Source organism: Panthera tigris, chromosome C1 (assembly GCF_018350195.1).
Source record: "Panthera tigris isolate Pti1 chromosome C1, P.tigris_Pti1_mat1.1, whole genome shotgun sequence".
Lineage (NCBI taxonomy): Eukaryota > Metazoa > Chordata > Mammalia > Carnivora > Felidae > Panthera > Panthera tigris.
Genome location: NC_056667.1, coordinates 145,442,050 through 145,467,222, shown reverse-complemented (window position 1 = coordinate 145,467,222; position 25,173 = coordinate 145,442,050).

Genomic DNA, 25,173 nt, shown 5'->3' with positions numbered 1-25,173 from the left:
GATATACGATTATGACATTGGCGTCTCCTGTTCAGCCTTGTATTGTAGTCTGCATAAGGCTGAGCTTTCTCTCTCCATCACATAACATAGGGCCGACATCGCCCTCAATATATCATCCATCCATTAGTGGTGATACCCCACCCTCAGGTGAGTGGGTGATACAGGACAGAAAAAGATGAACAAGGCGAGATGAGCTGTGGAATGAGGAATAAAGTGGGCAGAGGAAAGCAGAGCAGAGGTGACCAGGAAAAGAAAAAAACTGGTAAACACCTGCAGGGGCACTGAGAAGAGCATTGGTCCCCTCACACTACACGTGTGCAGTGTAAATATGGACATCTGAGACATGTATTATTCACATAAAAAAAGGCTGGGCCCTCTCAGGAAACTGGGGTGGGGGTGGGGGGCACAGCCAAATACCCATGAGAAGATGGGTGTTGGTGTTCTGGGACAACACTCTGAGCTGGCTGCCCATGTGCCTTTCTTCAGAGTCACGCTTCTCACCTGAGAGGGAAGATGAGTGTAGCCTGCAACCAAAAAAATGAGATGAGGGATTGACTGGAGTGTAAAATTCATGGCAGAAACATTATTCCCAAGCCAAGACCTCCACTTCTAGGTACCAGTTTTGACAAATGTTTCAAATCACGAAAAGGACTGGCTTGAAACATCAAGAGGCCTGAAGAAAGAAAACCAAGTGTATCTGAGAGCAATCCATGCGAGGAGAAGAGAGACCAGCTTTCCTGCGGTGCATGAGGCAACTGGTAGGAGCTGGCCATGAAGGAACCCTGGAGCAGAGCAGACCTTGCTAGATGTGGCCTGGGAGGCCCGCGTCCACACCCACTGCTCCCGCTGCTACAGGGGCCCAGGCTGGGGTGGGAGGGTAGCAGATGTCTCAGGCCAAACAAGAGGACCCAATATGCAGTCTCTGGGAAGAACCACGACATGGGAGAAGAGCTCTGCATTCAATAAGGTGCATGTTGATGGGTAGAATAAGTGTGGACAGTGTGGTCAGTGACTGGGAAATGGCCCAGGGGTCCCTTGGAGATCATTTTGGCACAGAGTGGTCAAGAGAAACAGAGACTTCCAGAACACAATCGGGCCTGATGACCTAACTTGGCTTGTAGTAGGAAAATCTATACCCAAGTTGGCCATCAAAATAATGACTAAATTGTAAATTCATTGCATTAAACAGAGAAACCCCTAAGCTTCTCCATTTCCATTTTTTGTCTCCACTCCCACAACCGTGGCCAGCATGCCAGACAACTCATACTAGATCTTGTTTCACCATGAAATGCATATATCATTATTGTCATTCTCCTCATTCACTTCAACACTGTTCTTCTTCCTCACTTTCTGCTTCTACCCACCGTTGTGTCTCTAAAGTTCTTTCCACTTTGCACTCCATAGACACACTCACCCAATCTTCCTGGATTTTGTACACAATGTCTCTTGCCTTCTTATTTTCTGTTCCTTTTTAACTGACCATATATTAAAGTAGCCTTTTTGGCATGTTTTCTTTTTATGGCTTTGTGCCTAAGCAATCTCAATAACCCCAATTATTCTCTGTGACTCCATTTTTCTCCATTGTCCATAACGCCGCATGCCATCATGTCCTCCTTCTCTCCAGAACCACACTTTGATGAGAGTATTCCCTTCTGTGAAAAACTTTAAGGGGCGAAATGTGACATTCAACCTTTCCTTCCTCATATCTCCTAAAACGTGGTATGAATATTGAGCCCTAGTCCCAGTTCTAGGAACTGGAATTAGAAACGTGAACGAGCAGACAGAAACGGCAGCCTATGAGAGCTTCTATTCTAGTGAGAAGAGTCAGAGTGTAAGCATAAGAGTAAAGTATAAAAATATTGTATAAAACACCTGCTAAGAAAAAACAAAACAAAACAAAACAAGAGTGATTGCAATTCTGATAAGATGATCAGGAAAAACCTCAGTAGGGAAATGAATTTAGATAGAGGGATCTGAGGATGCGAAATGAGTTCTCTGGGAGTAGGAATTTGCAAGCAGCTGGAGAAGCCCATGAGCAGACCTAGCAGTCGAGTATGGCAGATGTGTGGGAAAACCAGCAAAGACTCCAGTGTGGGTAGAAATGAGTGAGAGAGGGGGAGTAAAGGGAAATACGGTCAGAAAGTTGTTGGAGGGTCAGATTACGTTGGCCTTTGTGGGACCTTGCGAGAATTTGGCTTCCACTAGGAGTGAAACAGGAACTATTGATGGGATTTTGGGCAGAGTAGCAACTCACCGTCCAAGAAAATGTGTGGGGGAAAAAAAAGTGTTTCAAGATGAGGGTGAAATTCACCATGTTAAATGCTGCTGATAGATAAAGACGGGGACAGAGGAGAATTGGGGATAATGTGGGTTGATGTTGTATTTTATTGTCCCTATCTATAGTTTTAGCAAATCTGTCAATCAGAGCTGCCTGACCGGCAGGGGACTAGGAAGTGAGTGAAAAACAAACTTTCATTTTGTTGAGCCACTGAGACTTGGAAGGTGCTTTGTTGTATCAGCTAATGTTAAGTAAGCTAATACACACATGAAAATCTTGCCTATTTCTTTATTCAATGTGAGCAATGATATGAAAAATAAAATCTATGTAATAAAAGGATTTCTGGTTCCATTTGCTTTTCAAAGTTCCCTGTGTGTCTTATCTCTCAAACTATACTCTTAACTTCTGTTTCTTAAGATTGTTTGCATTTTATAGCATTTTTTTCTTCCATTAATAATTGCCGAGTAAACGGGTGAATAAGAATTAATAAGTGCCTATGAAGATTTAATTAAGCAACTTTATTCTACTAGTTAATTCTTCTGTCTTTTTTTTTACCCCAGAAGGAAGTGGTAGATGAAAGGCACAAGAGTCTGTTTCATAGTGAAATGTATGCATGTACTGAAAGGCTTCTCACAGGCATGTTTCATACACGATGAAATAAAACAATCCTCATGCAGACTTGGATGCTGAATTTTTCTTGGCCGTCCACAGTGCCATATTTCTTCAATGGCAGTGTCTCTAAGCAGTGCTTACTTTTGTTGGAGACCTTTGGGTTATGACATTTGCCTTTGCCCAAATATGCCGCTGAGAGCACAGGGTAATGTTTTCAAAAAGAATTCCTGTTTTCCCATCTGCAGAAAACATACACATTCACTGGGAAGTGCATTGACAATGCAGATGCAATTACTGTTGCAATAATTCACTTGAGTGTTTTTTTTTTTCCATATGAGCAAGTAACTATTTCAGAAGGTGATTGAAATATAATTGTATTTCTTGGGGATATTTTTATGTTACTAAGGATGGAAAATTCAAGATCTCAAACTATATAATGATTAGAATTGTCTATACCTTCCTTCCACCCGCCATAATTTTCTGAAAGAATAGTGCAGATAGAATCACTAGCTATCACATGAATGGAAAGCATATTGAAAGGGTATCCAGTTCACCCTCTTACTTCAAGGTCAGATTTTACCTAAACTTTATATGACCCGCAAGAGTGCTCCAAGGTTGAAGAAAATTACACGTGGTAGAGGGCATGTCCCAATCTATTTCCAAGTCGGAGAATTGACAGTTTTCATGGAATCTCTATTTCTTTCTTCTGTTCCTTCCTACCCTGGTTTCCAACTATATTATGTACGTTTGGAAACAAGAATAGATCCCTCCCTCCCTCTTTCCCTTTCCTCTCCCCCTCCTTCTTTCTTTTTTATTAAATACCGACACTGCGTCATCACAATCTCCCAGATTTAGATCTCATACTTTGTCTCTATGATTAAAAAAGGCAAACTTCCAATTTCAAATCTTTTATTCCAATCTTTAAATTTTTTTTTCACTTATTTATTATTGAGAGACAGAGACAGAGCAGGAGCATGGGAGGGGCAGAGAGAGGAGGAGACACAGCATCGGAAGCAGGCTCCAGGCTCCAGGCTCTGAGCTGTCAGCACAGAGCCCCACGTGGGGCTCAAACTCACGCACCACAAGATCATGACCTGAGCCCAAGAGGACACCTACCCAACTGAGCCACCCAGGTGCCCTGTTTTATTCCAGTCTTTAAATTGAATTTTTTATTTGACTGTCGTCATCTCCTGTGTAATCTAATCCAGTAACCCTCCTCTAAGCCTTCACACTCCTACTTATTTTATACAGACTGTTCTCTTTCACTAACATATGGGTTGTCACTGCTTGTCAGTCATGTTCCACCAGGCTCCACGGAACCTTTTCCGGTGGGTTCTATTGCCCTTATCCTTAATACTTGCCGCCTTGATAGGTACTTGGTGTTCACACAGGTCCATGGACATAGATTTTAGACAAACAAATCTCACCGTGTATTACATATTTTAAAATCTTCGCCTTTTCCTTTTTATCCTGTAATGTTAGACTGTAGTCTTCTCTTTCCTTTGTGACCTCCCTCTGTACATAGTATTTTCTTCACTGTTACCCTGTTAGGTGCCTTACTTTGAGAACAGATCTAATCCTAGCCCTTTTCTTCAGGCAAAACAGAACAGATCCTGCCTAAGGATCAACAAATTTTGATTTAAAAAAATCTAAAGAGAATTCCAATATTTTTACTAAACTACTTCAATATGTAACAACTTTTGCTTTCTGTGATTGACTTGCTATAATTTATTTGTATGTGTGTATGTATCTGAAACTGGTTCATTTATACAGCCAAATGATGTTTCCTTATGTTTTATATTATATAAAATGCTGCTTATTGTGTTCCCTGAAAAAAAAAAAAAAAAGGTTGCCAGTGTCTATGAATGATGTACAAAATATCTGAATTGGTAACACTTAGCGATTAGGTACTTAGCAATGCTAATGTCAGATGCCAGGCAAACTGGATGTCAAACAAAGACTCGCTTGACTTCGCATTCGGTATGCTCTGCAAAGCTGGCTATGGTTATACATTTCAGAACACAAAAGGAAAGTAATGTTCAGAAGTTGGCAGAGAAACTTTGGGTATGATACACCGGAAAAAAGAGTTCAAATACCTGGCATTTGAATCGAAACTTTGGAAGAGGGAACACTTCTTAGAAAGCAAATGACCTTGTAAAATTCATGTTTATTAGTTTTTACATTTTCTTTGTTGTTGAAATATGCAAAATGGATATTAAAGTATCAGTATAATAAAAAGTTCACCATATTTATTTTGATTTTCATGACTTTATATAGTTATGAATCACATTTAGTAATTAACTGGATACTTTGATTAAAGCTTACAATATCTCTAATACTATGCTTCTCATTTCTGGCATTTTACTTACCTTTTATTTAGTTTTATCTCTCCCAAAATTCTTCACTTTTTCATGCATGTGGTCACCTTTTCTACTACGTTCTTTTACATATTAATAGAAATGAATAATTCCTAATATCTGGGCCATCTCCAGGTGAAGTTTTATTTTATCTCTTAATGTGAGATTATTTTCTCTTGCTTTTTTGTGTGTGCTTTGTAACTTTTGATCTGATGTCAGATATTGTGTATAAAAATAAACAACAACTGATACCAAGGTAAATAATATTTATGCTTGAAAATAAGTATAGACCTATTCAGCCATTTGTATGAATGGTTGAATCCAGAGTCTTCAAATTCTTCCAATAGTAAACAGCTGCTAACATGCTAAGAATCAGCTCTATGCTTGAAAATATTTTCTTAGAATTTCTGCTCCACTTTAAACTTTTAGCAGTTGCCAAAGAGCAACAACTGGCCTGTGCCAAAGAGGTGGGTCTCTCTTAATGTTCTTTCCCATTCTCCAACACATACTATTCTTGTTGGGTACTAATTCCAAGGCTCGTGGTGGAGGTAAAATGGAATCTCTCAGTTCTATCGCTCCAGTCTTAGGCAGGCCCTGGGCACCTGCTCCTTTGGGATGAAACTTTCTCAACATCCATGCCCCTCCCTCAGCCTCTGCTTCCTACTCAGGGCTGGTTTAGAATGCACATAGTTTTCCTGTCCCTCCCTCACTATCTCTGACCCTTTTCAGGAGGATTTTTAGTAATAAATGAGTTTTCTGAACTTCCCCCAGTTGAAATGGATTTTGCCCAGTGTTGGTGCAGGGTTAAGGGTTAGGTTTCCTAGCCTCTTTCTTTTTTTTTTTTTTAATGTTTTATTTTATTTTTGAGAGACAGAGAGAGACAGCATGAGTGGGGGAGGAGCAGAGAGAAAGGGAGACACAGAATCCGAAGCAGGCTCCAGGCCCTGAGCTGTCAGCACAGAGCCCGACGTGGGGCTCGAACCCACAAACTATGACATCATGACCTGAGCCGAAGTCTGACGCTTAACCGACTGAGCCACCCAGGCACCCCTCCTACCCCCTTTCTGAAGCAGCCTGTCTTTTTCTAGCATTGGGACAATGATTGAGGGATGGTGATGAGGGGGTGCAAGAATCTCCTTGTTTTCTTCTATTGACATTAAAGAAGAGACTAGAATACAAGTGATTTTCATGCCTGTTCCTTCTTCACAACAACGACAAAAATACCACATTATATTTCTTTAGGAACCAGACTCCAAATGGGTTTTTCTAAGTATACTGCCCACCCTTAAATCCAAGCCAGGTCTACATGTCTGCATTACTGAGGAGAACTCCATCAGGTTTCTTCCCGGGCAATCAGTTTTCTTTATGAACCTACAGTGTAGGTCCATGGAAAAGAGCTGCCTAGAACATATATTTCCCTTGTTTCTAGCCTGCTGTCATTCTAAGCTGTCATGTCACCCATATTCACCTTTAAGAGTTTATTACAATTTCAGTTTTTTTGTTTTTCTTAACTGGTCTGTGGCAGCTGCTTCTTCCTCTTCTGTTTTGGGAAAGGTGAAATAGTTCATGTATTTTGTTTTCCCTTGGATGAGCTTGTCAACCACTGGAATTAATTCACTTGTGAAATCTTCCTTCTCTAATATATAGAAAATTATGATTTTCTGATCTTTCTCATTGTTGGTATGTGAATGATGTTATCTTGAAGCTTTTTTGTCCCAATTGGAAGAAAAATTCCTTTTAAACTTTTTAAATTTTAGTACTTGTATTTTCATTTTTCCCCCTTTCCGTCAATACTGTTCTTACTCTACGGTTGTGATATTATCTACAATCCCTCATAAAATATTTATCTACCTTTGTTTTTTTCTTTTTATTTCTCCTTTATTGTTGTATCCTCCAGTAATGTTTTTTCTGGGTTTTGTTTTGTTTTATTTTTTTGAGATGGATACTTCTTGCATGGTTTTCTAAACTAGTACATTCTGTAATTTAATTCTGTTGGCTTTAAGGTTTCCAATGAACCATTTTGGGATTATTGTTCCTATTTGCCGAATCCTGATTCCACTGATGGTGAAGGGGTGGAATGAGCTATAAAATCAGGGAGCCAGACATTGATACATGGACTATGGGTTTTCTATTTCTCTTTGGCATTTGTGGCCACCCAGTGTTTTGCTATCTCTTCACCTCATGTTCTCAGATTCACTGTTATCATTAAAGTGCATACCCCTTAAAATAAAAGATGGTGTGAAGAGAATGGGTGAACTGAGTAGCTACTATAAATTTAATACATTCACCAATACCTTGCATATTTGTTCCAAGGATACGGTTCCTCATACTTTCTGTAACTCCCACATCAATTTTCCAGCCCTGCAGAGGTTCTTCCAAATGTTTGAACAATTTCTTAACTGTGTGTATTTTAGACAATAAATTACTTAAAATTTTTTTAATGTTTATTTATTTTTGAGAGAGAGAGAGAGACAGAACATGAGCAGGGGAGGGGCAGAGAGAGAGGGAGCCACAGAATCCAAAGCAGGCTCCAGGCTCTGAGCTGTCACCACAAAGCCTGACATGGGGCTTAAACTCATGAACCATGAAACCATGACCTGAGCTGAAATCAGATGCTCAACCAACTGAGCCACCCGGGCACCCCTAGACGATAAATTACTTTATGGCTCCAACCCCAGCTACATTTTATCCTTAAATGTTTGTCATAATTTTTAGTTCACTGGGGTCATCCTTTTGTTCTTCTTACATGGATGTTGATTGTTTTGTAGCATTTCTAGGGATTTGTTGGAAGAAGAGAAGGTATGTATATTGAGAGCTTTGTTTGTTTGTTTCCTCACACCAACCAACCCTCTGATTCTCTGGCACCAATTAGATGTCCTAGCCAGAGTTAGCATGAGACTCCACAGATATAAGGTCTCACTTCTGAAAGGCTGCTCTCACTTTAAAAAAAAAAAAATAAATAAGGTTTTTATTTTTGAGTAATCTCTACAGCCAACATGGGGCTCAAACTCACAACCCTGAGATTAAGAGAGTCTCATGCTCTACCAACTGAGCCAGCCAGGAGCCCCAGCCTGCTCTCACTTTAGGTAACAATTGTGTCAGATCCCCAGGTTTCCCACAATTCTGTCTGAGTTGGCTATGAAGTCAGGGGTTCCAACAAACGCCTTTCTCCCCTAAAGTTCAATAATTTTCCAGAATGACTCAAATAACTCAAGAAAATACTAGACTCTGGGGCGCCTGGGTGGCTCAGTCGGTTAAGCGGCCGACTTCGGCCCAGGTCATGATCTCGCGGTCCGTGAGTTTGAGCCCCGCATCGGGCTCTGTGCTGACAGCTCAGAGCCTGGAGCCTGTTTCAGATTCTGTGTCTCCCTCTATCTGACCCTCCCCCGCTCATGCTCTGTCTCTCTGTCTCAAAAATAAATAAACGTTAAAAAAAAATTTGAAAAGAAAATACTAGACTCACTGTTACGGTATATTATGACACATGCAAATAAATGGCCAGATTAAGAGGTACATAAGGTGAGGCCTAGAAGAGTCCCCAAATACGGGAGACCCTGTCTTCTTGGAGTTGGAAGTTCCCCATATTCTCCTTGTTCAAAGTTTTTATAGAACTCAATCTCCATCCCCCCTCCCCTCCTCCGAGGATGATGTGTTGGGCCAAAAATTCCAAGACTTGCTCTTTCCGGTGACCAGTTCTTACACTGGAAGCTATTAAAGAGGCTGCTGGGAGTCACTGCGTTAGAACAACGACACTCATACTACTCATCATTCAGGAAGTCACAAGGGTTTTAGGAGTTCCTTGCAAGAAACTGAAGGCTAAGATCAATTTTTTTTTTTTAATTTTAACATTTCTATATATTCGGTGCACCATTTTGGACTTGATTATTTTGTAAATCTTGCACTGAAGGTAATTAATGGAGATATAATAGCAATATTAGGAGACTGTGGTTGGTGAATACTCTTAATCTGCTTCAATAATACATTTTTTTCCAAAAAAAATACTGCTGAGAAATATTTCTATACTCTGGAATATGGGTATAATGTTTCTCATACTAAACTGGGTTACATTCACAGACTACAAAGATTCTAATTTTAACATAAGTCAGCGAATATATAATAAATATCAATGAAGTTTTAGCCCTGAGTAGAAGCTACATTATTTTATTTGATTTATATCAACCTTCTGACCTTCTTCTGCAGTTTTAGAACATAAGCTGGGTATTTGTTCACATGTGTAACCCATGAAAATTAAAAAGCCACAGCAAAATATGACACTTGACTTTACAAAATCATAAGTAAAAATCATTTAAAATTCTATTTACAATATATGTGTAATAAAATGTGATGATTTCACTCTATTTTATTTATCAAAAAATATGGATATCTTCATAAAGTTAAAAAAAAATGTGGTGCCATTTGAATTATGCCTATTACACCCCCAAATCTGTCCTACTTTGGTAAAATAATTTATAACAAAGCATACGAATTGTTCATTTTAGAAAAATAATATTAGATGTACGTGTTGCTTGATCAGGGCCTACAAAGTTGAATTGAAGAATCATTATCATTTGGGGCACAGACAATAATATATGGAAATGCACAAAAGCATTCAATGGTACAGTGTGATAGCAAGTATCAAAGTCAGCCTTGAAATTGGTATGAGTAAGAATAAATCATATTACAGGATCATATACAAGAAAAGAACCAATTTTTTTCCTTCAAAACAAATTCAAAGTGAGAGGTTTCTACTATTGATTCAGAGTCTTGGTGATGTCAGAGCAAGTACCACTATGTTCCACAATCCCAATGGTGCTGTAGCTAAATAGGCTCAAGGAGCAAATACTGCTGAGATAGTTTTTGATGCTTATCCTCTCATGAGCACAAGATTTCTGCTGCTCCTCAAGCTGCCATAGGCATCTTCCAGGATGGAAGTTGGAGATAGGAGGATATGAGCTTGCTCCCATTGAGGCTTTGTGTTTCATTCAAACTCTGAGTTTTTCCTAAGGTCTTTTGCTAGAATGTTGTCACGAAATCAGTGCTTAGCTGCAAGGGAGGCTGACAATCAGTGAATAGACAAAAGGAAAGGAAGGAAACACACACACACACACACACACACACACAGTCCATTGGAGATAAACAAAAGGCAAAAAGGAGGTTGGAATGAATCTTAAAAGAGCCAGTCAGTGGTGTCTCTCAGAGGATGTCTATAGTATCCTTGCCTAACTGGAGCACAGAGAAGATGGAGATATGTAAGGGAAATCAACAATGAGGAACACTGGCAAGTCAGAGGAGGTTAGAATTAATGTTCTAGAGCAGAGTTTCCCACGTGGAACACTTGGTGTCACAAAATCCTTTATGACGGAAGAAAAAGTTGAAATTTATTTGTGAAATGGTGAATTTCTATGTGACTTCCCTTTAGATACTAGCATATGAAAGAGTCCAAGAAGTTTTTCATAAAATAAATGTTTAAATTACCTTAACCTGCCTTTTCTAAATATTTTGGCTGCAGAACTCTGTGTGTGTGTGTGTGTGTGTGTGTGTGTGTGTGTGTTTGCATTTATAAGTGAGAGAGAGATAACTATGACCAAACCAGGGATGTATTTCTGGAAATGCTATGCTAGAAATTAGGAATCTTATGCAAGTTCCTGAATGGGAGAGTAACTTAAAACATGAAACATAGTCTTATGAACACTACTTTGGCAATAGTATGCAGAATTAATCTGGGTGGAGCATGAGGTATTGCTAAAGCTGGAAGAAGGGAGGACTACATAGGAGACAATTGACTTAGTGCAGGATTGGCATGGGAGGTCCGGAACTAAGATTAGAGCAGTGGCAATTAACTTGAGAGGAGCTAGTCAAAAAATATTTCCTAAGATGTTAGAGCTCAAATGGCCCTTAGAGATCAGCTAATTCAAAATTTCACATCGTGAAATATGATAGATTGTTATTAGTAGAATAGATGAGGATAGGGAACAGTGGAAGAAAAGAAGGAGACAAAGATGACTAGATTTTGAGTCTATAAAACTGCATGAATTATGGCACCATTATCATGAATGACAATACTAGAAAAGAGTGCTTCTTAATGAATTCCATTCAGGACGTGATGAGTGTGAGGGACAGCTCAGGATACAAATGGGGATGTCCAACAGCCATTTAAAAATTTGAAATTGGAGTCTGGACAAATATTATTAAGCCTTAAGAAATATATTTTTGATAATTGCAGTCATTAAAGAACATTCCTTCTCACAGAAGGATAAAATAAGATTCATAAAAAATAAATAGTATAGCAAGCCCCTCTCATTTCTAATCTTTTCCCTTCTTTTATTTATATATTGATCATATGCCTAAATACTGCCATTTAGCAAACATAAAAAAAAAAAAAAGCAATACAAGAGCTACCAAAACACCTCACTGTTACAAAATGGTAAGTCCTTGAAATTGTGAATCCATTTGTTCTATTAAAATCACATCTTTCAAAATGGTACTTGGGCAAGTTTGCCTGAAAAACCCAAGATACGATGTGCATGACCAGAGGAGTGTAGGAGCCTAGAATCTACATTTGGAACTCTACTTCTGGTTACAACTCTTAAATTTATATTTTATTTTATTTATTTATTTTTTATTTTTTTATTTTTTATTTTTTATTTTTTTTTTATATTTTATTTAAATGTTAGTAAAGCTGGGGGCACCTGGGTGGCTCAGTTGGTTAAGTGTCTGACTTCATCTCAGATCATGATCTCATGGTTCATGAGTTCAAGCCCTGTGTAGGGCTCTGTGTTGACAGCTCAGAGCCTGGAGCCTGCTTTGGACTCTGTGTGTCCTTCTCTCTCTCTCTCTGCCCCTCCACTGCTCATGCTCTGTGTCTCTCTGTTTCTCAAAAATAAATAAATGTTTAAAAAACTTTGAATGTTATTAAAGTTGTATTATTATATATCTAGCATTAGGGTCCAATTTCTGGCTTATTCTCTTCCTATGCCTTACTCTCTAGTACCGTAACACCATGAGACTCATATCTGTACCAAACATCAAAACACACACATTTCACTACACACATTCACAAAAAAGCTGATTCACACAAAGCAAAATATCAGAAAGCAAGCTTATTAATTTGCAACTGTGCTACAATTTTGTGACTTCTTTTTATAGCTAACATGGTCAATACTACTCAAGAGAAAACATCTAGAGATACAATTTCTGATCAAAGTTGGCTAGGTGATTCAGAGAAATAGGCTCAATAAACTTTTTGTTTTGTTTTGTTTTTTGGTTGTAGAAATTGAATCTAAATGTATATGGAAATGCAAAGGACCTAGAGCAGCTGTGATGGTTTTTCCTTATATCCCCTTGGCTGGGTTAGAGCCCTCAGTTATTCAATCAAACACTTATCTAAATGTTTCTCTGAAGGCATTTTGTAGATGTGACCACAGCCCATAATCACATGACCTTAAGTAAAGGAGATTCTCCTAGATAATCTGTGCAGGCTGGATTCAATCCGCTAACAGGTCTTAAAAGCAGAGCTGTGATTTCTCCAAACAAAATTTTCTTTGCTGTGGACAGCAGCTTCAACTGGTTCCAGGAAAGGCGAGCTTAAACTCACCTTTCCTGGTAGACCGACCTACAGATTTTGGAATGGTCAGAGCAGTCTCTGCAATCACAGAAGCCGATTCTTTATAATAAGTCTCTTCATATTTATCTCCTACTGGTTTTGCTCATCTGGTTGAACCTTAGCTGAAACAGGATCAAAGATACTTTTAAAAAAGAATGAAGTTGAAGGACTTATGCTATTTGATTTAAATATGTGCTATAAAGTTACAATAACCAAACACTTAGTATTGGCATAAATATAGGCATATAGATCAATGGAATAGAATTCAGAGTTCAGAAATGAAATGAGTTTTCAGGAAGGTGTCAAGGCAAATCAACAAGGGAAAGGATTGCCTTTTCTACAATGTTACTGGGACAATTGGATATCCATATTTAAGAAACTGAGCTTAGACCTTTCCGTCACATCATACACAAGAACGAATTCAAAATGGATCATAGACATAAATGTAAAGAGCTAAAAATATAAAATAAAAACAAACATAGGACAAAATCTTCATGACCTTGGGTTAGGCAGAGTTCTTAGGCATGACACCAAAAGCACAATCCATAATAAAATAAAATGATCAATTCGATTTCATTAAAATTAATTATTTTGCACTTTAAAAGACTCTTTAAGAAAATGAAAAGACAACCAAAAGACTGGAAAAAAAATATTTGCAAATCACATACCTCATAAAGAAAGGTCTTGTATTAGAATATACAGAACTCTTACAATTCAGAATAGGAACATAAACAACCCAATTAAAAAATGGGTGAAACTTGTATAGACATTTCACCAAAGATAAAAAAATGGCTAAGAAGCACATGAAAAGATGCTTAACGTTAGTAGGCATTAAGGAAATGTGTATAAAAATTATGACATACTGCCTACATACCCACTGGATTGCCTATCATAAAATAAACAGACAATAGCAAGTGTTGGTGAAGAGGTGGGAAAACTAAAACCTTCATATGTTGCTAAAAGGAATGCATAATGGTACCACTACTTTGGAAAACATCTTGGCAATTTCTTCAAAAGTTAAACATAAATTGCCATATGTCCCAGTAATTCTACTCCTAAGAATCCACCCAAGAAAAAGGAAAACATAAGTCCCCACAAATGCAGCATTTTTATTAAGAGTGAAAAATTGGAAGCAATCCAATAGATCACTAAGCATGATTTTGCATGTATGAGATGAACAGAAAAGCAAAATCATCAAGAGGGAAAGCACATCAGTGATTTTCTGGAAGTAGGAGTGGGACTGGGATTGTCTGCAAATGGGCTCAAGGAATTTGAGGAATGAAGCAAATATTCTAAAATTGGATTATGGTGATAATTGCATAATTCTACAACAATTAAAGAAATCAAGAGTTATACATTTACAATAGGTGGATTTTATGATATATAAATCCACAAATAAGTAAATAAAACTATAAAAATGATACATGCATCCTGATAATATTTACATAAAAGTTGAAAACTATTTAAAGAACTTATACTATTTAAGAGGAAATACTTTGAAAATATAAGAAATTATATGGGAAAAATAAACATTAAATTCAAGAACAGATTTCCTCAGAATAAGAAAGGAAGCCAAAGGGAAAGTGGCTCAAATTCTATGTTTGTTAATTAAAAAAAAAGTGTAGAAAAATGTTCAATATTTTAGGCAATCTTATAACACTGTTAACATTCTCATAATATGTATATATACATTTGATATTAATATATTTACCATAAAGATAGATTTTCTTATATAAATTTATTGGTCTAAATAAATTTCTGTAAATATTTGATTGATTTGGATCATTTATAAAATAGTACATTCTGCTTCAGTCCCAGCATTATATATAAGGAGTGATTTTTCATATTTTTAATTTTTTACCAAAACACCATTATTATTGACAATATAGTTTTCCACCATATAGGTATACCATATTTTAACCATTTCTGTGGGTGATATGAGTTGCTTACAGAAAACAATATTTGGTTATTATAAATAAGCACCTTCTATGTTTATTTATTATTTAATTCTAACTCATCAAAAATAAATCTAACGCTCTAACCTGATGGTTTTTAGCTAATTAATTTTATTTTTAATTTTTAGAGAGAGCACACACAAGAAGGGGAGAGGGGCAGAGGGAGAAAGAGAGACAGAGAGAGAGAGACAGAGAGAGAGCGAATCTCAAGCAGGTTCCATGCTCAGAGTGGAGTCCGATGTGGGGCTTGATCCCACAACCCTGGGATCATGACCTGAGCCAAAATCAAGAGTCAATGCTCAACAGACTGAACCATCCAGGCGACCCTAGCTAATTAATTTTTAAGGCATTATTTATTGACTGTTTTATTTTTCCCATTCATTTAAATGCTACCTTTAATCTTAACAAATAATAGATTAAAAAATATAAAATTACTAGTTTTATAGATCTAGATAAAAAGCAGTTAAATATAAATAATTTCATACAGTTCAATCTAGCTAATAGAACAGGACTGTCTATTCTGCCCTTTTGATTTTTAAGTTTTCCATTTTTATGACACTAAGTTAATTGTATTATAAGTGGATCCATTAATTCCCTCCTGTTTTCAAGTTAATGACTATTTTTCCCATATATTCTTTTATATATATATATATATATATATATATATTAAATATTCTTTGTCAGATTCCTTCAAATATGCCTTTAGATCAATTTGGGGGAAAATTACATGTTTACATATGCTGAGTATTTCTTTTTATTTGTCCGAATACAACTTTATGGATTTTTCCGTGTCCCATACATTTCTGGTTGAGGTTATTTCCCAGTATTTTTTTTTCTGATGTAAATGAGACAGTTTTCATTATATTTTCTAATGATTTATTACTTGTATAATATAATGATAATTAATATTTATTGTACCTATTCTACTATTTTAATCAGCTTTCATGAAATCTCTAGTGTAATCTTCACAATATGGGAGGCAATTACTAATATTAGCTGCATCTTTAAAAACAAGGAAATTGAGGCATAGAGAGGATAAAGAACTTATCTGTGATGCCATAGCTAGTAAGAAAGTTTTTAAATTTAAAATGTAAAAAGTTAAATTATAAGGTCCTAATTTTACCATTATATCAAAACATTTCTATTTATAAACATTTATTTTATACCCTGTTACATAATCAAACACTTTTTATTAGTTTTAACAGTATTGTAGGTATAGTTTCAGCTTCACTGGATTCATCAGTTCTATCGTGAACTATAGAATTAAACTTTCATTTGTTCCTGTCATCCTGTCACCACTGAAGAGAGAAAGATTCTTTTATTCCTCCTAAATCAGGAATGTCTTGATCTCTAAAGAAATAAACATTATATATATACACATATATTATATATACATATACATTATATATATTATATATATAATAATATATAGTATATATAATATATGGTATATATAATATATATTATATATACTATATATTATATATTATATATGTAATATATATTATATATACTACATATTATATATTATATATATTATATATTATATATACTATATACTATATATATACATATACTATATATTATATATACACATATATTATATATACTATATAATATATATAATATATATAATATATGTATTCTCCATTTTAATCCAAGTATGAAGTTCTCGCATCTGTTATTGAAGAGACACAGCCAATCTCTACTTTGAACTGTCTAATAGATATATACTGTTCTGTTTCATCCATAGTGCCTCTTATAGAATATTATTTTAATCTGAAACACATAGGCATTATATTGAGTTTGAAATAAAAATTTATTTGTTCATATGTGTGTATTAACCAAAAAGCTTTGAAATTGTATGGTTCTGAAAATGTCCGTAGGAGAAAGCACATTTTCAGCCTTTACTCACTAACCCCATGTATTAATTTACATGTATTTAATAACCAAAAAGCAAGAAAACACTCCACACACAAACATCTATGCATGAGAACCTAATTACTGTAAGATTTTACTAACCGTCTTATGAAACCTCTTTTAAAAAGTAAAAATAAATATTTTTATAAAAATTCGAATACGAAGTTACAATAAATAGTTCCCCATAGCAATTAGACTTGTTTTTGCAACTTATTCTAAAGTAGCTCAGATGGTAATAAGGGAGAAATTCAGCTTATGTGACTTTGATGTGTGACAAATCCAAGAATTGACAGAACCATGTAAATCATGTGTATTATCATGCCTCATCTGAATGTCTCTACAACATACACAAGTTGAAGGATTAAGTGTGAGAAGAGCTTTCAGAGCTGAGTCGGTGCTGGGGGCTGTCTTGACACTGATTAAGACACTGACAGAGTGCACAAAAAAACCATTTGTTGGCATGACATGTCAGATGGATGGCGAATCAGTCTTTGTCTATTGAGTTCAGTTTTCTTTCGAACTGACTTACAGATCAGCTGCAGTATTTTCAGAGGCAAAATAGTGCATTGATTTTTAATATGGGTATTATGCAAAATACATAGTAATGAAAACTTTTTAAAGAGGCTTTTGTATATAGCATGAGTAAGCACAATGAACAATTGTGCACTAATTGAACAGTGTTTCCTTCCATCTTCTACTTCTAAGAGCTACTCTTTAAAACAGTAGCCCCCATTAAAAGGCTAATTCTCTTTCTACCCATGAATAAACTGTGTGGTGAGATTTACTTTTGTTTGGCACGGAAAAATAAATGACAGAAAATTGGAGCTAACAATATGTTCTGATTATTCCTATGGTATACAATATTCTCTGAATGTGACAAACCATGTCTATGCCACTAGAGAGAGCGAGTGAGGGAGGGAGAGATTCCCTGTGATTTATTGGCATGTGTAGTGCTGTTAAATAGCCATTTTATTTTCTGCCTTGACAATGGCATATTTTATTTCACTTCTAAGAATTCAGATTTTCATATGCAAAATCTCACCTAAATGTTGTGCTGACCATGAGAGAAATTAAGGTCATTTGGAGCAATAGTTAGGATCATTGGGTCCACCCTGTTTTATATTCCCCTTGTTACTATTCTAAATTATATGGTTTTTGTTATTGTTTCTATCTAAGATGTTGAAAGTGGTCTTTTTCACATATTTCTATATTTTTTATAAAATCATAGCACAGAACAGATTATGATTCTAGAAACTGAAATTTTCCAGTTAAGAAATATTACAAGATTTTCTCCATATGTATCCTTGTTCCTACTATATTTCAAGATTAAGACTGATGTTAATATAGAGCTGCACTACCTAATATATCCCAGTATTATAAAGGACATATTCCAAGGAATTATTGTATTAATAACTGCTTAGTGATGAGTTGCCTATGCCCATGGAAGAGGATATTTTTTAAAGATATAGGTGTCATTGTTTTAATAAAAAAAAAAAAACAAAAAAACTTTTTTTGGTAAGCTTTATGCCCAATGTGGGACTTGAACTCACAACTCTGAGATCAAGTCACATTCTCTACTGACTGAGCAAGCCAGGTGAAGATATTTTTCTGAAAGGTATGAGGAGAACCAGAAGACCACAAACACTCTTACCTAATCCTACTCGAGGTCAAAAATAAAAACCCTAAGACTTGGAAAGAAAGAAGTAAAATTGTCTCCCTTTGCACATGGCAATGGAGAAAATCCTAAAGATTCAACCCCAAAACTTTTAGATCCAATCAATGAATCCTGGAGAGTTACAGACTACAAAATTAAGATACAAAAGTTGGTAGCATTTCTATACACAACAACAAATATTCTGAAAAAGAAATAAAGAAATTGATCCCATTTACAATAGCATTGAAAACAATAAAATACTTAGGCATAAATTTAACTAAGGAGATGAAATATCCTTACTCTGAAAACTACAAGACATTGATGAAAGAAACAGGAAGCACAAATAAATGGAAAGAAAGGTATCCTGTGTCATGAATTGAAAGAATTAACACTGTTAAATGTCAGTACTACCAAAAACATCGATAGAGTCAATGCAATCCCTATGAAGATTCTAGTGACATTCTTTTATAGAAAAAGAAGTAAAAAACTTCTAAAATTTATATGGAGCCACAAAGACCTCAAATGGCCAAAAAAATCTTGAGAAAGAACAAAACAAGAAGCATCACATTCTCTGATTTCAAACTCTACTATGAAACTATAGTCATCAAAAGAATATGGCACAGGCATAAAAACATTCAAACTGACTAAGGGAATAGAAAAAAAAAAAAAAAACAGAAATAAACCTGAGTGTAAATGGTCAAGTAATATTTGACAAGAGAGCCAAAAATACTCAATGGAGAGAAAGACAGTCCTTTCAGTAAATGGTGCTGGGAAGACTGTATATTCACATGTGAAAGAAGGATTAGGCCCATATCTTTCACCACTCACAAAAATTAACTCAAAATGGATTGAAGACTTAAATGTAATTGAGACTATAGAATTCCTAGCAGAAAAATATGAAGGCTCCTTAGAAGAGTTTTGGTAATGATTTTTTGGATGTGAGGCCTGAAGCACAAGCAACAAAATTGAAAATAAACAGTGGTGCTACTTCAAACTGAAAAGCTTCTACGCAGAAAATACACCAGAAAAATGAGAAGATGGCCTATGGAATGGGAAAAATATTTGTATACCATATATCTGATAAGGGGTTGCTATTCATAATATATTAAAAAAAAAAACTTGTATAACTCAATAGCGAAAACAACAAATAACCCAGTTTTAACAAATGGGCAAAGGACTGAGTAGACATTTCTCCAAAGAAGATGCATGAAAAGCCAACAGGTATATGAAAAGATGCTCCATATCAGCCATCATTAGGGAGATGCAAATTAAAACCACAGTGAGCTCTCATGACTGTTTGAATGATCATCACCAAAAGGACAAGAGCTAACAAGTGCTGGTGTGCATGTGAAGAAAAGGGAACCCTTTTGACTGTGGGGTTGTAAATTGGTGCAGCCACTGTGGAAAACAGGATGAAGGCTACTCAAAAAATTAAAAATAGAACTACCATATGTTCCATCAATTCCACTTTTGGGACTCTATCCAAAGGAAACAAAAACACTAGCTTGACAAAATATCTGCACGTCCATGTTCTTCTTATTTCTTTTTCTTTCCTTTTTGTTGTATCTACATGAGAAGATAGATATAAGTTGAATCTGTTGTGGTCATCATTTCACAATGGAGGTACATGAAACCATCATGCTGTCTGCCTTAAACTTAAAAAGTAACACATATCAATTATTTTACAATAAAACTGGACAAAAAATAAATATTTTGTTTAAAAATGAACCTAGATCTGATCTAGCCTCTAGGTTTAAATGTCAGAGGACAAAGAAACCTATCAACCAATTGCAGTAAAAAGGTCAATATGTAAAATAGATACACACACACACCCACACCCACACCTGAGACAGGTAGGGAAATTCAAACACTAATGGGCTATATGATGATGTTAATATATTGTTAGTAATTATTAAGTGAAATATGGTATCGTGAGTACGTCTTCAAACAGTATCCTTTTATACTGAATTTTCACATGTGAAAGTATATGCTGTCTGGGATTTGCTTCAAAATAATCTAAGAAAGGGAAGGGGAAGTGGCTAGGGTATAAAACAAAATTGGTTAAGCGTTGATAATTATTAAAGCTGTGTGATGGGCTTTTATATTATTTATATAATATATTTATATTTATATAATATATTTATATTATTATGAGGGATAATTATATTATTTTGTCTATATGTATGATATTTTTCCATAAAAAAAGTATTTTAAAAGATAAGCAGAAGAATATACTTTGCGGTTCATAAATTTTAGTTCCTTATCTGGAAGACTTTTTGATATTTCCTGTATTTTATTTAAGGTTTTCTGCCTTATTGGCGTTCCTTGTATTTGTCCATTGTAAGTTAATATCTTTGCTTTTGACTATTCCCCTGATTTCCAAGGTTGTATAGGTTTTATTTCATCTAAAGAAAAAGCCATCCTCTTAAACTTGGGATTATTTCTCCTAGTTCTTGACATAGCCTGTTTATCAGTACTGCCAAATAACTCTAACTTATGCTAAGAAAGCAATGTCTCGATTCCAAGTCTGAATTCAAGTTTCTTTCTCGTTCATGATGGAGGGCACAGCAACCCTACTGGGGTTAGCCTGATAATTTAGATGACATGATGTAGTTATTGCTTTATGGTATACATACTATCATATAATTGTAAATAATTAGAAATTAATAAACGCCATCATACAAAAAATAAGATTCTCATTTTTATTACACTAATTGATCTGTAAGTCATTTTATAATCTTTAATCAATTAAAGTGGACGTGTAATTGTAGAACCTTTCCGAGCCTACAGAACATGGGGGAGCTGCCAGAAATGAAGAAGCAATAAAACTATATTTTAGGTTTATAAAAATATTGGGGCGCCTGGGTGGCTCAGTTGGTTAAGCATCTGACTTCAGCTCAGGTCACGATCTCGCGGTCTGTGAGTTCGAGCCCCGCGTCGGGCTCTGGGCTGATGGCTCAGAGCCTGGAGCCTGCTTCCGGTTCTGTGTCTCCCTCTCTCTCTGACCCTCCCCCGTTCATGCTCTGTCTCTCTCTGTCTCAAAAATAAATAAACGTTAAAAAAATTTAAAAAATAAATAAATAAAAAATAAAAATATTAAAATCGTTCAAATTGCACTTCAGTCCATTATGGAGACAACAACTACTCATGTATAATTGGAAACATCTGAATTTTTATTTTATGTTTCTCTCTTAATTTCATCGAAATTATTCATAAGGAAGTATCACCTAGCTCTTTACAAGATAATATTTTCTTAAGACTTCTAAGTTCTTTGCTCAATCTCTATCAAATACTACCAGTTTGTGTAACTACTGTGCTAATTATTATTGTAGTCACAACAACTGTCCCTTACTAAGTCTTGACCATGTTGCAAGCACTTTATGTACGTTCATTAAATTTTTAATATTCAAAACAACCTTGTAGAGAGGGTAATTAATATGTCTGAGTTTTTCATCTTAAATGAAGAGCTACGTTTCAAGCTGAGATCTGAGTCCCTAGAACCCACATTTTTTTTTCCAGCATAGAGCACTATGTGAAATTATTAAAGCCATGTGTCCGAAACCTATTGTAATTGTGGAGACACCACCCTTCCGGCCTAATATCAAGTGCACCTTTTTTCACTCCAAGAGAGCATCATGCACTTCCATATTGCGGGCAAGCAAGGGGCACAGGATAGAGAAATAGAAATGATACCAACTCTTTGGAATGCACATTCCACTGAAAATGTTAAGATGATATTCTCAGTAAAAAAGGATCAGTTTGAGGTGACCTAGTATGTGATTTCCAAATACAGGAAGGCTAAATTAATCTGATTCCAGAAAATGTAACATAGGAGAAAAAGAAAGTCAAGAATAATGCATCATCAAAATGCTAGAAAAAAATGTATTACAGATAGATGTTGTTTACTATGAAGCTAAGAGCTTCTTCGTTCATATAATACATCTTTGAACACTGTTTTCTTACAGCATCATACCTTTAACATTTTGTTATATAGATTCACTCACATAAAATATATTTGGAGGGTTATATAGTCAGATTTATCCCCTTATTTACAGTGATATCCCATGAAAAGATCCTTGGATGTGAAATTCTGTCCAAGAATTAAAATTTGGATCTCATTCCCCTCTCTAAGAAAATGATTATAGTGAGTTATGCCATTTCTCTTAAAAATCACAAATTTTCCATAATCACAATTCAGATGCATTGCAACTCTCCAGGACAAACTTACACACTTAGACATTGTTAATTCTACAAAGAGTCATGCAGGCCTTGTCACTGAGCAGCTGCACATTGTACTCTCACATCCCCTACTCAGTTCATATGGAATTTGTGAAACCTCACTTCTTTATATGTTCTGTGTTCATTCTAGGTTCCAGGTAACACAAGCTGTTCTCTCCACCTGAAGCTCACTTCCCAGACTAACTCCTCCCATCCTTCAGGACTCCGCTTAGACCTCACTTTTTCCATTTGTTTCTAACACATACAGGGATTTCTAATCAACAGTGTGAACCTTCCAGTATGGCAAGGGTTGCGTCTTCACCTTGGTACTTGATTAATTCTCTCTTCTCTGGGGCATGGGAGTTAATGTTTCTACTTTATAAGTTTGCTGGAACAAAATCCCAACTATTTGTCAACAAAACACAAGGGAAAGTTGTTGGATTTAAATGGGGGTAAAGTGATTGTGAAAACAGGAACACTCTGCATTAAGAAAACATAATATTGCAGCTCTCGGTTAAGTAGACAACTACAAGTCACCGTGCACACTCTTTTTCCCATCACCATTGGACAGTACAGTGGGACTGACATCTAATCTCCATGGAGCATCTAAGGAAAGGGAAATCAGAGACTTGGCCTCTGCTGCCAATGTGACATTATTAATGACAATCCCAACCCCAGCTCGCTCAACCTGTTCATTTGAGGCAGTCAATTTTACTTTCTCTGCAGAACTTTAAGGCTTCCATTCAAAATGACTCTTGGCTGTCGCTCATTGGATATCTACATGTAATACAATGGCTGGGCCAGTGGTCAGTAATGAAGATGGTGAAGTCAGCTATTTTCTTGACTTTAAATAGGAAGTCTGGTAGTAGTAGCAGCCACAGTTATGTCCCAGGTTAAAACTCTGCTAGGAGTAAGGAGTTTGTAATGAGGTGACGAAACATCCAAAAGTCGACAGACATTGCGGAAACGATAAATATCTGTTCACTTCACTTTATCAAGGACAACCTCTGATTATCTCTTTAGGATAAGAGCCAGCTCTATTTCTCTTGTTCCAAAAGCCTGCTTAGAAAAAATAGCCCATGGGTATGCTATCTTAGGTGTTTAATGTGGAAAATGCCTAACCTGTGTTTTTGTGTGCATGTATGTGTGCTTTGAGCATTCGAAGCATGCCTTGAATAACACTGCATGCACATCCAAACTTGGGTGGCATACCCCCTTGATATGCTCTTACCACATTTTGTATCATCATAGCACTTACCGTACTGCACTGACTTGCTAATTTAAATTCTACGAAGACAGGAAAAATATTACCGTTCATTTTTGTGTCTGCAGTGCCTAAGACAGCCCCAGACACAGAGCAAGCACTCAATAAATATTATGAGTGAATGTCATATCAATTACAAAAGATAGAATAGATTATGGGTATACTTTTCACCACTGTCAACCTATTCATACCAACTCTTCATGTATATTTTTGTGTATCCCAAATATCATTAGTGCAATCAAAGCCACATTTAAAAGTTATAGGACTCCCACTCTCACGATAAAGCCGAGGCCCAGCTGACCTTACTGCTCTGTTTAGCTATCAACAAAATACACAAGAAGACAAGAGAAGCCCAAGAACACTTTGCAAGATACTCAACAATACATTTCTGCATTTTCAGGTGGTTGAAAACAGCAGCACAAAAGATACTTTTTCAATTAATTTTAAATGAAAAGACAAGCTGAACAGAGAATTCCATAGCAGAGACCGTAGTCAGAATGTCCTGGCACCAAGTGTCTCAAGATTCAATCAAGGGCAGAATAAATGCCCTGCTGAGTCATAACTCAGTGACACATCATATTGCATTTTTCCTCCAAGAACATTTTTGAATAGAATGTTACTGTACAGGGTCCAATTTTAGAAGTAAAAGATTGAAAGGTCATTCAGTCCTTTCTGAAGTGACCTGAAAGTTTTCTCTTTATAATACAACATATAGTATTTTCTCCAGTTTAGGTTTTAAATATTAAACGTTTTGCTCACATTTTCTTGGGAGCTAATTTCCATGAATTTGGCTTTCCATTCGTCTTAGAGTAAACAGTCCAAGAACTTAGTGTTTCACACCCTACACGACCTGCCCCTCCCCCGCATTACATCCCTAAGCTCTTCTAGTGCCCTATGCTTGATCATCCTTTTCTAGCCTCTTTGTTCTTCCTTGTACATCCCAGGCCTGCTCTCACTTCCAGGCCTTTGCCCCGGCTGTTCCCTCCACCTGGAGCACTGTTCCCATTGATATCAACATGGAGTCACCACTGTCTTGCCAGCTTCAGACCTTTGCTATAATGTTATCTCTCAGTGAGGCCTTTCTTCTCTACCTTTTTTGGAACCTTGCCCCAGCACCCCTTATGTCTCTTATTCAGATATACATCTTCCATTGTACATACGACTTTCTAACATAGCATGCAAATTACTATTATCTTTAGGACTACCACTATTACCTCTCCATTGGAGTGTAAGCTTCTTTTTTTTTTTTTTTTTTAATTTTTTTTTTCAACGTTTTTTTATTTATTTTTGGGACAGAGAGAGACAGAGCATG